This window comes from Fragaria vesca, linkage group LG1 (assembly GCF_000184155.1).
Source record: "Fragaria vesca subsp. vesca linkage group LG1, FraVesHawaii_1.0, whole genome shotgun sequence".
Taxonomy (NCBI): domain Eukaryota; kingdom Viridiplantae; phylum Streptophyta; class Magnoliopsida; order Rosales; family Rosaceae; genus Fragaria; species Fragaria vesca.
In genome coordinates this window covers 1587357-1601837 of record NC_020491.1, presented here as the reverse complement: position 1 = coordinate 1601837, position 14481 = coordinate 1587357, and positions in this window count along the sequence as shown.

Here is a 14481-nt window from a genome sequence, read left to right as displayed (position 1 = left end):
TTGAAATCCAATACCACAGCGACATCGAGGAGGACGAGACGAAGCTGTGGCCACCTCTGCAACACTGTGACTCGGTCGAAAGATGAAGAACCACACGACCAGTTCATCGCCTCTGCAAGATGGGTCCTCCCAAAAGTTGGGTCTGATTCGTTCTACACCGATCCAAGTTTATATATTCAGCCCTCAACGGTCCAGATCATGCGACTTAAAAGATCTGACAGTCTAGATTAACCTCCATAAAATATATTTTAATAAATTTTTGGATAATACCAAACTTCCAAAAATCATTAAAAATAGCTCCGATGTCCGAAAACGCTTCCGTAAAATCTTAAGAACTCGTAACGACATCTAGGTTAATCCTATGGGCTCAAAAGACAAAATTTGACAAATTAAAAATTTGAATAATTTTTGAAACTAGTAAGAATTGAAAGAATAATAGAAATCAACATAAAAATAGCTCGAAAAATATTTTTCTTTTAAAGATAGAAATTCGAATTTTTGAGATGTTACAGAACCCATGGTCTCAAAGGTTTATCACTCAAAGGAATAACATGAACAAATGGAATGCAACTCTTTATAATTGAAACAGCTTGGTACATATGTTAAACGAACACGGATTATGATTTAAAAAACCCTATATTTCATAGAACATCCGACTATATAGAAGTTGAACAAAAGCCATAACCAAAAGAAAGTCATAATTGCCAATTTGTTACCCTAACTTTTACTTTGGTGTCAATTTGCTACCATAGCTTTCATTTCAGCCAAGTTGCTACCCTAGTTTTTCTAAATTAGCCAATTTGCTACCCTTCCATCAAATTTGCTACTTTAGGCTTTCAAGATTAACCAATTTACTTATCAAAATTTCAATATCGACCAACTTTAACTTTCGAGTTTCAGAATTAATTCATGTTTGAATTAAGAAATGAACAAATTAAAATAACAAAAAGGTAGCAAATTGGCAAATTTTGAAAACATAAGGTAGCAAATTGGCATAAATAATAGTTAGGGTAGCAAATTGGCATAAATAATAGTTAGGGTAGCAAATTGGCTAATTATGAATAGATAGGGTACAAATTGGCTGAAACGAAAGCTAGGGTAGCAAATTAACACCAAGACGAAAGCTAGAGTAGCAATTTAGCTAAAAAGCCCAAAAGAAAACGTGCAGGTAAGATGAGATTGGCTTACTCTTTTAGTTCAGAGGTGCGTCCTTTTCCATGGAATGTCAGCTTGTCTCATGCAACAAATTTGATTGCATAAAGCTCCTCACTTCATTGTGCTTCATGATATATAGCCACATTTTCTCTAGTACTGAAAACATCAAAACATGTTCATAAAAGTAAAAAGCCATATTTTTTTCTAGTAAGATTTCATCCCAATTATTCAGTTTTAGTTATTCATCTAATATATATGCTCAAATATGAAAGAAAGAAATACAGTATTACCTCCATTTCAATAATCCATTGGGAGCATAATGGAGCATCCATAAGCTGGCTGGAACATAAATATCCTCTTTGGAAGCCAAAGACTAAGCCCAACCTTTTTTGGTCCAAATGAGAGTCTACTTGGTAGTTTAAGGGTCTTTGCCAGATTTATTTTCAGTTATTAAAAGATAATTATGAGTCTAGTTTTAAAGAGTTTTGAGTGTGTCTTTATTACCACTTCAGTTTTGAAGCATTTAAGGGCCTCATTATTAATAAGTTTTATTAGTCTTATGGTATTCTAGGAGTCTAAGGGTTGTATTTGAAGCTTATAAATATGGCTTTCTAATTTAATCTAAGGGCAGATTGGAATGAATTAAGAGTTATCTTATTGAGGCTTGGCCTTGTATCCTCCTTCCTAACCTCCCTTATTTTATTTCTCCCTCCTACAGCTAAGAAACTCTTGTTTTTTTCTAAACCCTTCCTATTTTCCTATTCTCTCACCATACTCCAGCCCACCATATTCACTCTCTCACCATTTGTTTCTTCTCCCTGCATCATTTTTGTACCAGATCGAGCCAAAACATCCTATTTTCTTGTTCCCCTTATCCTTAGAACTACAATGGTTTCTAACGCAGAGCTCTCATCCAAAGTGGATAGTTTGTCTCAAGAATCTGAATGCCAAAAGAAGATGTTCCAGGAGGTGCTTGAAAAACTGACTTTTTTAGGACATGGTTTTCAATCCATGTCTGCCTTGGTTAAGGAGAATTCAAAAGATAGTGGTCAAGATTCATTTCAGGATCAGATTCTAGGCTTGGAGAGTTAAGACAGTCTGCTTCAGAAATGGGCGTAAAACTAGATATTATTGATTTCAATGGTGACAACAATCCTGAGATCTTCCTTGATTGGCTACATGGCTTAGAAAGTTACTTCAAATGGCACCAGTTGGTGGAGGAGCGAAAGATCTCTTTTGCAGAAGCTAAATTGAAGGGAACAACTAGAGTTTGGTGGGAAAAATATCAACAAACCCATTTTGCAGTTATTAGAACTTGGGAAGACATGAAGATAGTTTTGACACATTTCTTTGTGCCACCTAACTGCAAGCAACGGGTCCACCTACAGTTTGTGGACTTGGTGCAAGGAAGCCTATCAGTTGAAGAGTATACTAATAAGTTCTATAGCTTGGTTGCAATCTGATTTTCCATGGAATGAAGACATCATGATTTCGATGTACCACAAGGGCTTGAATCCCCATAATTATGCGGGATTAGCAGCAAGTCGAATTTATATGATGAATGATGCTGTCCAGATTGCCTACCAAATGGAGGAAGAATATAAGAAGAGATCGTCCGTGTCATTTTCAAACAAAGGGAAGACACTAGACAAATCTTCTGGAGGATTTACCCCTACATCTAGTGAGCCAAATGAAAAAATTCATAGTGAGTCCTCATCTTCCAACCAGTTAGTGAGTTCTTATGCTTTTAAGAGTGCACAAAAGGCTGTTGGTTCTGCCTCTAATACGAGGACTGAAATTAAATGTTGGAAATGTAGAGGCTTTGGACACTTGGCAGTACAATGCCCAAATTGTTTAGTTGCTTTTGCAGATAAGGAAACTCCTATTATAACTACCAAAGATGAATAAAAGGCAAATGAAATTGTTGAATTGGAAGTAGAAAAAGAATCGGAGCAAGAAGTAGAAGTGTATGACCCGTTTAATACTACAACCTGTTCTCACTACACAAAAAGAGCATCAAGGAAGATTGACCTAGAAATAGCATTTTCCAAACCTGTGTTCGATGTAGTAATTAGTTGTGTACCCTAGTCATAGATGGAGGAAGTTGCTCTAACATCATCAATGAAGAAGTTATCCGTAAACTTGGGTTGGCTACTGAACCACATCTTAACCCATATAAGGTGGCATGGGTAGGTCAACAACACAAATCTCAGGACAAAGCACATCGTCTTGACACTCCTATGATTACCCGAAGTCTGGATATTGCAAAGGATCCGTTCCGTCAAAAAGATGACGATGAAGAGGTCTTGGGAGCTGAAACTCCATATCTTAGTGCGATTGGAGCTCTGTTATATTTGGCTCAATGACCAGACATTGCATTCTGTTAGATTTAGCTTTATGCCAACACATTGTCATTGTAATAGTTTTAAGCACATCTTTAGGTATCTGAAGAGTTCCATTGACTTAAGCATGTTCTTTCCCTATAGTGAAGTAAGAGAGTAAAAGATCCCGCTTGAGATAGGTGGAACACAACTCTTAGCGTCCCACCAAGAGAATGTGTCCGATCTGCCATAACCATAGGTGTGCACACGGCAGATTAGTCCTTTATCTTGAAACACAGAATAAATGTGTTAGTTGGATTTGCTGATGCTGGGTATCTTTCTAACCAGCATAAAAGATGCTCCCAAACTTGTTATGTGTTCACAATTGGGAATACGACGATATCTTGGAGATTAACCAAGCAAACCCTTGTTACTACTTCCTCGAATCATGTTGAGACTATTGCACTACATGAAACAGTTAAAGAATGTGTTTGGCTTTGATGTAGTGACTCACATTTGAGAGTCTAGTGGATTAACGTCTACTACGACTGAACCAACTTGCATATATGAGAATAGTGAGGCTTGCATTGAACAGATGAAGTTAGGTTTCATTAAGGGTGATAATACTAAACATATCTTGCCAAAGTTCTTCATAATCAGCAACAACAACAGTTTTTGAATATCCAAATGAACCAGGTGAGTTATGAGGATAATGTAGCAGATGTGTTCACCAAGTCTTGAACCAAATCTACTTTTGTGAAACATGTGAAGAGCATTGGAATGCCTCATTTATCTGAACTACGAGATAGAGTTACCAATCAGGGGGAGTCTACATCACATGTTATTTTCAATTGTAGTTAGTGCGTTGTATTCTTTTTCTCTTTCATTCAAGTCCTTTGTTTTGCCCAAGAGGTTTTTGTTTTACTTGGCAAGGTTTTTAATGAGGCAACATCACATGCACTATGTTGTATTAGGCATGCGACACAAGAGGGAACGTTTAAGGAAATTACTTTCATGTCCTTCTGTTATGTGTCTTGACCTAATCCTTTAGTACTTATTAAAATAGATTACAGAACTTCTAGAACCTTCAGGAGACTCTATGTAATGCCTATAAATCAACTATCAATGAATAAGTAGACAATGATTGATCGTTATATTCTCTCCTACAACAAAGACAATATAATAAAATAGGGAGGGGTTTTAATGAGGACCATCTAATTGAGGACTAGTTGATGGTTTATGTGAGACCCCGAAAATATTTAAAGAGCTAAATTTAAATAGTTTGATATTTAAATCGTAATCTCTTTAATTGTTGAGTAGATTAGAAAAGTTTTTCGGATATTTCAAAGAAGAGAATACTTTAGTTTAGAGATTTGATAATGAAGTAAGTTTTGTATAATTTTTCAGACACGAGAGCTTATTGTAATGAGTTTCGGAAGTTTGGAAATAAGAAAAACACTTGTAAGTATAGGAAAATTTTCTGGCATGATCTGGACTGTCGAACTAAGAGCATATAAGGCTTGGCCCTTATCGGATCGAAGCCTAAAACACAACCCAAACCGACCTAGGTCTCGACTGCTCTGCAGCGACGGAGACCTCTGATTGCTCCGTTCGTCGTCCGGCCGCCTCCCGACGCAAGACTGGTGTCCACGCCTTCGTCTCGCAGTCCCCGACCTCACTATGTTCTTCGTTTTCGAAGAGGAGCTCTAGAGAGTGAAAATCGAAGGACAGAAGGAATTCTGGGTTCGCCGGTGAGATTCTGATTCCGGCGACGGCGGCGAGCGTGAATGGTATGGTAGCTTCATCTCAACCTCGTGATCCTTCCTATAGTCTCGATTACGTTGATGGAGCTTTGGTAGAATCGAAGAAGGGAAGCTTTTGAGTTTTCCGGCAAGGGTTCGAAGTTTTCCGGTGAAACTGGGTTCGACTCAGGTGTTCTGATCATTTTCTTCATTCAGTTTTTGGACTGCCGTGCATGCCACCCTGCACGGCGGTGGTGAAGGTGTTCTGATCATTTTCTTCATTCAGTTGTTTGTTGGCAGCAGTGATTAAGGACGGTTTCGAAGGGTTGCTGGGTTTTTGATATAACGGCAACAAGTTCTTCGTTAACAAGTTTGGGCAGAGAAGGGCACAAAGCTTTTGCTTCGATATCGAGCTACATTGAAGGTAAATTTTGAGAAGCAAATATAGAGTTTTGCTGCTGAACACTTTAAGAGTGAATTGGATAATTGTTGGAAGTTTATGTGAGTAGCTTTGTGACTAGTTTGGAGAAATTTTGGTGTTGTTATGTTTCTGTGTCCTTGCTGTGATTATGGATCAGTTTAGAATTGGATTTTGTATAGTTGTTATGATTAGAATGAAATGAGATGTTGGTGTTTGATAAATTTAATGGATGCTGAAGATATTTCAGTTGTACCGTGTGTAGCTAAATTCTGTGAACGTTTGGAACCTTGTGTGTACTACTGTGTTAATGTCAAAAGTGAGTAAGTCATGGAGATTAGTGTTTGTAGGGCTGAGGAATTGTATGTTGTGTTGTTGTGCATATTGCATCAGTGAAGTCTAGAATGACATGTAAAAGGATGGCCAAGTACTAAATAATGTCCTATGTTCGTTGTGCACAGAGGAGTCGAACAAAGTACTTAAAGAAGGATGAGTTTGGGACTTTATGAAATCATGATAATTAGTACTTTGACTTGGTCGGTTTAATGGACTTGGTTTCAGACTTGATATATAGTAAGTTTGTCTTGTGTTGTAAAAGTGAGCATCCTATTTGATAATTGCTGTGAGCTAGGACTCTTCTAATAATTGAAAACAAGTGTATGTTGATCAGCAAAGTGGGAAGTGGGAACCTAGAACTAGTTTAGAGTTCTTCGGTTAATATGGTATTTTAAAATCTTATTATGGGTGTCCATAGTAATTGAAGTGTGATCATTTTGTTTTGTAACGACAAGTTATATAAGAAAGGAATAGGAAGAGAAGTTGGTTGCCTTGTGTACATGAAAGCGATGACATGATTACATGTTCAAATGATATAGTTAAGCTGGCACAATAATAATTGTGCGAGTGTTATTGAATGGTTAGATAATAACACTTGGAAATATTGTCAGAAATTATAGGACTCCAGTTACCCGGAACAATAAAGATGGTGGTGTTGGCCTAGAGAAACATAATGGAATCAAGCTACGATATTCCAGGTAGGGGATTCTGGACTTGCCTCAGTGATTTTATGCATACACTACCAGGACAAGCACTTTAGCCGACGAAAAAATTTCGTCGGCCTGTTAGCTTAATTCGTCAGTTAAGATCTTAGCCGACGAGCCTTCGTCGGCTATAGTTTCGTTGGGAAAAGGTCGTCGGCTATTATCTGGGACAATAGCCGACGAATATCTTAAATGTTTCGTCGACCATAGTCTGAGACTTTAAGTATGTAATAAAAAATTAAAAAAATAACTATAGCCAACGAAATATAGTCTGTTTCGTCGGCGTTATAAGTTTCGTCGGCGTTATAAGTGTTTAGCCGACGAAACATGCCATAATTCGTCAGCTAAACCTTATAAAAATAAATAAAAAATACTATAGCCGACGAATATCTTCGGCTAAAGTATATTAAAATATCGTCGGCTAAAGTATTTAAATATCGTTGGCTAAAGTTGTTGGTTTTTTAAAAAAAAAACTGCAGAAACTTTCGGCCACCTCCAATCACCACCAAAATTTGACAGAATCTTCCTCTCAACATTTCGAACAACTTTCTAGAAGAAGTCGAAGCCCAATTTTAAGCCTAAACATATCAATTGAATCAAAATATAAAAATCCCCAATTTTAAACCCTAAAAACTTCAAATCTTCGATTCTCCTCACACACATCGAATCGAGTTACCAAATTCTAGGGGAATGTAGTACTAACCAAACTTAACTTATCCATATATAGAACTCACCAAATGGTGACCTGAGGAAGGAGAAATTCGATCGACACTGAATCCGAACCGACGAAGTTTTGGAGCTCGATTTATCCCTCACGGCGGCGCCACTCGATGCACCGCCTGTCCATCAATGAAGTAGAGACGACATCGAAGCTTTTGGGACAAGTGTGGCGGTCTCTGGTGGCTTGACGGCGGAGCTAGGCCGAGAAGAAAATCCGGCAGGCGAAACAGTAACTTTTTATGATTTTCTGACTTCTTACCATCCACCTCCGGTAAAACTCCTATATAAAGAACTTTACCCGACGAAATTCTTTATTTTCGTCGGCTAAACTCTTTTGAAAATTTTGGTTGACCGCCAAAATTTTTTTGACAATAGCTGACGAAATCATATATTTTCATCGGTTCAAGTCCTTTGAAAATTTTGAAAATTTTCCCCTAAATTTGGTTTGCCGCTAAAAAATTTGACCTTAGCCGACGAATCTTTTAATATCTCGTCAGCTAAAATCTAGAAATTCACGAAAACACTCATATCTCCCTCTATATTACGTAGTTTGGTCAAATATTCCACACGAAAAACTTTCACGTACATGAGACGCAACCACCTATATAAAAATTTTGAGACATTTACATTCCGACGATAGGGCTCCTCATAGGGAATAATAACGGTAAATAAGGTTGACCGCTACTATCGGCACCGACACGTTACCCGATTTATGTGATTTTTAAACCATAGCCGTATTTCACTATTCTGAACACATCTTATTTCACGAGATTTTTGATAATTTTGCTTCCTATGTAGAGTTGGTTCACAAAGTTGTATAACCTACTAAACAAGTTATATAACATTAGTAGACACGTTGTGATTCTGATGACTAAAATTCACATACCAAAATTCGACCATCAGATATGATCATTATAACGAAAGATGTCTATGGTAAAAAATTCAACAGGATCCGACAACGTTAAGGGCTCGATCGAAACGGTCAACCCTAATCAATCGTCACTTATCACATGAAAACGCTCATATCTCCCTGTATATTACATAGTTTGGTCAAACCTTCCACATGAAAAACTCTCACGTAGATGAGACGCAACTGCCCATATAAAAATTTTGAGACATATACCTTCCGACGGTAGGGCTCCCCATAGAGAATAATAACGGTAAATAGGGTTGACCGCTACTATCGGCACCGAGACGTTACCCGGTTTACGTGATTTTTGAACCGTAGCCGTATTTCACCATTCTGAACACATCTTATTTCACAAGATTTTTGATAATTTTGCTTCCTATGTAGAGTTGGTTCTCAAAGTTGTATAACCTACTAAACAAGTTATACAACATGTAGACACGTTGTGATTCCGATGACTAAAATTCACAAACCAAAATTCGACCGTCAGATATGATCATTATGACGAAAGATGTCTATGGTAAAAAATTCAACTAGATTCGACAACGTTAAGGGCTCGATCGAAACGGTCAACTCTAATCGGAAATAAGAAAACTGCATTTTGAAGCCCTAAATGGACTCAGATGGCCAAAAAGACCCTTATGTCATGGCAAAGCGATGAGTTTGACTCGTAGGGCCGTTACGCTTCCGGAAAGGTATCACAAATAATCAATCGGACACCGAACGCCAAATCTGCAGCATACTGGGTTTTTACTGTTCTACATCAGAGACGTTACCCGATTTACGTGATTTTTGAATCATAGCCGTATTTCACCATTCTGAACACATCTTATTTCACGAGATTTTTGTTAATTTTGCTTCTATGTAGAGTTGGTTCATAAAGTTGTGTATTTGTTTAAAACCTACTAAGCAAGTTATACAACATTTTATTTTTTTCGTTTAGTCGACGAAATAATAGTATCGTCGGCTAAAGTTGTGAATAGCCGACGACTTTTTTCGATAATAGCCGACGAGATTTTTTTTCGTCTACTAAAATACTTTAGCCGACGAGTAAAAACTTTGGCCGACGAAGGAAAACTTTTCGTCGGCTAAAGTATAGTATAGCTGACGAAAAAATTTCTTTAGCTGACGAAATTTTAAATTAGCCGACGAATGAAAATTTCGTTGGTTAACATGGACTTTAGCCGACCAAAAAATAATTTGTCGGCCTGGTTTTTTATTTTCTTCGGCTAAAGCCTTTCTTTTGGTAGTGATAAGATATTAAAGTAAAGTGAATTATGCATGAAAGATATATTTTTTGATTCCTTGTGAATTATTGTTTGATGACTTGAGAGTGAGGGGGACATAGTGACTTCCTTGGGTTTCGATCCCCTAAACCTTTAGAGGGGCTGTACGGACTGGAGGACGTTTAACATCCTTTGAGGTGTGACGTCGCTCCTAGGCGGTATGACGTAAATGAACACTCTCGCTACACCTTACCGATGTGTACGATAATAATCATGGTAAGGTGGTAGTTGGCTTGAGATAGATCGTTCATCAGGCTTGTATATCTACTTTGGGCCCTACTTGCATTTTTACAAAAAATGATTATTTTAAACTGTTACGCATTATTTTCACTACTAGCCATGAAAAATGTTTTAAATTGTTTTCACACCTAGTTGAGGTAAAGTTTATTGAGCAGCAAGGACAAAAGCTCACCCTTACAACAATTTATGGATGCAAGTACTGTGTACGGAGACGGGACAGCTGGACGGCATTGGATGTGGCTTAGAAATTCTATACTTCATGTTATTGTCAGCATTAAATCCGTATGACAGGTTTCCTTATTTATCGTGTCCTTGTTTAACCCTTTGATCGAGTATGTGTTTATTCGATAAGCTATTCCTCTTGCAAGTTCTAGATTGTTGATCATGAACCAGACTAATATTGATTTTTGTTCAGAGAGGGCATGTTTGATTTGAAAGATATCTAAACGTTTATATTGTTTCGCCTCATTTTAAAATAAATGCTTCTGCAAACATTGTTTTTCTGAATTTTTCTTTTGTCTTGCGGGTTCTTAGAACTTGAGTGATGGATCCTAGCCTAGGTTCTATGAATGTGCGGCACTGTAATGTGCTCAATTTGATGAGGTGCAAATCGGGGCGTTACAGTTTATCACATTCACTTTTCAATCACATTTTTTTATCTCAACCGTTTATTTTTTAGATATATAAGTAAATCATTTATACAAATTTTCAGTTAAATTAGTGATTGTTAAAGAATCGAACTAAATCAAATCAATAGATAATCCAAATCTGTCAAACATGAGCCGTTCAAGTTTATAATAGGTAAATTACAGTTATGAATGCCTTAACCATTTTCAATTTGGATGAAAGTTTGTAGAGATGTTATACTCATATATATCTACAAACTAGATGGTCGAGATGTAAATATGTGATCGAAAACTGTGTAAAACGAAAAAGTCTTCAACTTAGCGGTCCTCATTAGAACCGCTCCCCAATAAAATAGAATAAAAAATATGATTTATAATCTTTGGAGTGTAAATTTCAGAACCTTTGACAATTTGTTTGCAAAATTAGCTTAATCGATAAAAAGGCACCACTCTCTCTCTCCTTTTTTCTCTCTGCTGTTTTGAGAGTCCCTTGTTCTTCCTCACCCTTGTGGTGATTCTTCACTCTTTGTAGTGATTTCTCATCCTTGTGGTGATGTACCTGAGTCTGATCTCAGTTTTCTTGTTTTGCTTATGTTTTTTATTTGTCTTTTCTAGCCTGAATCCATGCCCAATTCCTATCTCCAAAATCGAATCTTCCACCCATCTTCCCTCCCAACTTTCTCCGTCCAGATCTCCGGTCTCAAATCTATCCTTGTCCATGCTTCTTCAATACGATAACTTCGAATTTGCTGCCTCTACTCCTGGAAGGTGTGTAGAATCTTGACTCAAGTGCATGCACCACCTCCTTCCTTGTTCTTGGTTCTTGATGTTTTGTGTTCTTATCCCTCTTTGTTCCTTGAGTGGTGGTTGCAGAATAGAAGTGGTGGTGTTGATAAGTTTATGGGTAATGATAGATCCATGATTGGATTGATGGATACTTCACATGTTTTTTGGTTCTTCGTTTTTGGGAGGTTTTGGCTCCAATTCTTGCTGTCAGGTCTCTCGACGAGTCGTCTTTTTGGCTCAAGATGGAGTGCGACGACAACTCAGGTCGTCCTTATTAACGACTCCTTCCCGACGGCTCGAGAGGATGTGTGTACTAGAGCTAGGTTCTTAAGTTTTTAGTTTTGTTATTGGATTTAGCTATGTATTTGGGCTTTTTCATCAAGCCTTGTAGTTTTTACTTTAATGGACCCAATAAGTTAGGATTAATGGAAATAGGCTTTGAACTTTTTCATATATAAAAAAGTTGAAAATGTCAGGACCCACCCTAGATTTCACCCTGAAACTTGAATTAAATCCTGCGGGGACCACCTCCAAGGAAAATTTACCGAAAAATTGGCATAACCTCCCTTGAAAATGGACAACCATTCCTAAAAAAAAACACCTGCAAACACTTCTAACAGTTCCAACTCCAACCTTATAAACTCCTGGAGCCTTCATGCTCCCCACAAATCACAACATCTCCCAATTTATATTTAATAATCTAACAAAAATCTCATAAACAACAATCACAGGTTCAGAGCAACTCTATTAGAGGAGATAGGAACTAGAAATAGAAATATGAGCGGAAGCTATACTATTGATTATGCCTCGTCTCCATGTACGCCCGACCTCAACTATGCTAACCTGCATACTGGGCATTTTTAAAACGAAGAACCCAGGGGAAAACATTTGAAACCTTTAGAGTGAGTGGACAAAAATGAATTCAATAAAAATATTTATGCATTCCCAATTTAATTTCCATAGAAATTATGCTGCATGCGACAGCTCAAAGCTTTCTACTCACAAACTGGCAAATACATGATTAGCTCCGGCCAGTTTCCAAACTCAATAAAATGGAGCCTCTCAGGCTAAACTATATATATATATATATATATGTATGTATTTACACTTGTCATACTCCTTGTACGAATTCTATGAAGGAATAAGAAAAATAGAAATTCATACAAGGCTACTACACTTGCGTCTAACGCTCACGTCACACCATAATGGAATTTTACCTCATTATGGCGGAAAAGCTTGAGTGTATATATACGTGCGTATTCTCTATATAAATTACGAAATTTATATAGGGCTACGACGATGGCGTCTGACGCTCACGTCACACCATAATAGAATTTTACCTCATTATGGCGGAAAAACACGTATAGCTAGCTAGCATTTATTTATATACATACTATCCTCATAAATCCACATACATATCCTCATTTTCGGTAACTCTCTAAAAAAAATAATGAAAATTGCCAAATATCAGGAAAACAATAAATCCCAACAGAAGAATAACTAATCAACAAATTAATGCATCGCATGCTTTTAAATTAAAACAAAGTCCATTCACAACTTTAGGCATAAGCCCGACGAAATCCAATTTGCCACTCAAATGAGGCCTCCTTGAATCCTGGCACAAAACCATGCTTAGGACCAAACTTCAATTTCAGAAAAAATAATACTTAAATATATAACCTAAAACTCTTCCGCCTAACCCACTGCCCTTTCTAGGGTTAAGCTTATCGGATTCACGCCAAATTCCAACGATAGCCTTATTTTCTTTATTTCAACATTCTAAAACAATAACAAGGGAAATCCAACGGTCGGTATCTACCCCATTAACCGCCAAATTCACCAACCTTTTAAAAATCCAAAACCTATTCAAAACTCTTCCAAAAATTCCAAACTTCACATCATTAAACTCCCCTTAATATATCACAATTAAAACCATTAAAATCCCCTAAACAGCGGTGCCGCCGCCGTCTGCTCCACTAGCAGAGGCGGCCGGAGGCCTATTCCGGCGACCTCCAATGCCTACCAAATTTTAACAGCAGCTTCCTCTCAACCCCCTCTACAACTTTCCTAACTAGCACAAACACCAATTCCAAGCCTAACTAGGTCAATCGAACAAAAACATCACAAAAAGCCCTAGAACTTCCACTCATCGGTTCTCCTCACCTGAAGCAAACTGGACCAAGTCCTCCTAGGGCAAAGCAACTGGGTTGAAGGCCTTCAAAACCATGTAAGGCTTGCCCGGATTGGTGGCCAGAGGAGGAAGTTCCGGTGATAGAGAGCTTTGGGTAGTCGGGACTTTCGGGCGGCAACTCTCCCTCACGGCGGCGCTAAGGGAGCTCTCACCAGTCTAGGATGGGAGCTGGGTTGGAGGTCGACCAATCGGGACTGGAGCGGCGGTTTCAGGTGGCCGGACGGCGGCGGACGGGCGGCTAGAAGTCCTGCGGGGAGAGGGCTCGGGGAAGAGGGAGAGAAGAGAAAGAGAGTGGGCATTTTCCACTAAAATGTGACCCGGTCCACTCCTTAATACCCACACTTCATAACATAAAACACCCCAATAAAAATACCCTAATAAAAATTACCTTTTACTAGCCAAAATTTAACCATTTTTACAATCGTCACATTTTCTTCTACGAATAATTCCTCCGAAATAATCGTCCCTCAAAACCCCTCTAGGGACCAAATAAATTATAAATTCATTGACGGACGGTAAAATTCTTATTATAACCAAGCTAGTAAATAAGGTATTTACAGGTTGGGATGTGACAGAAAACATATTCCAATTTATTCCAACTTATTAGGTTTCCTATTGTCTTGATCCCTAAAGTTTCCCATCCTGATCAAATGTCTCAATTTAGGCCTGTTAGCCTATGCAATTTCTCTTATAAGGTGCTATCTAAGGTTTGGGCAAACATACTTAAGACTTATCTTCCCACTCTTATTTCGTTCAATCAAGCTACATTTGTTCAGGATAGATAGATTCAAGATAATATTATCATTGCACACGAGGTATTTCACTATTTGAAGTTGAAAAGGAGTGGTGAGGACTATGATATGGGTCTGAAAATTGATATGAATAAAGTTTATGATAGGGTTGAGTGGGATTTCTTGGAGGCAATCATGTTGAAAATGGGGTTTGATGTTAAATGGGTGGATCTGATCATGAAGTGTCTCAATACAGTGTCATTCTCTGTGTTGCTTAATGGAAAGCCAGGTCCCTCTTTCATTCCTTTGAGGGGTCTT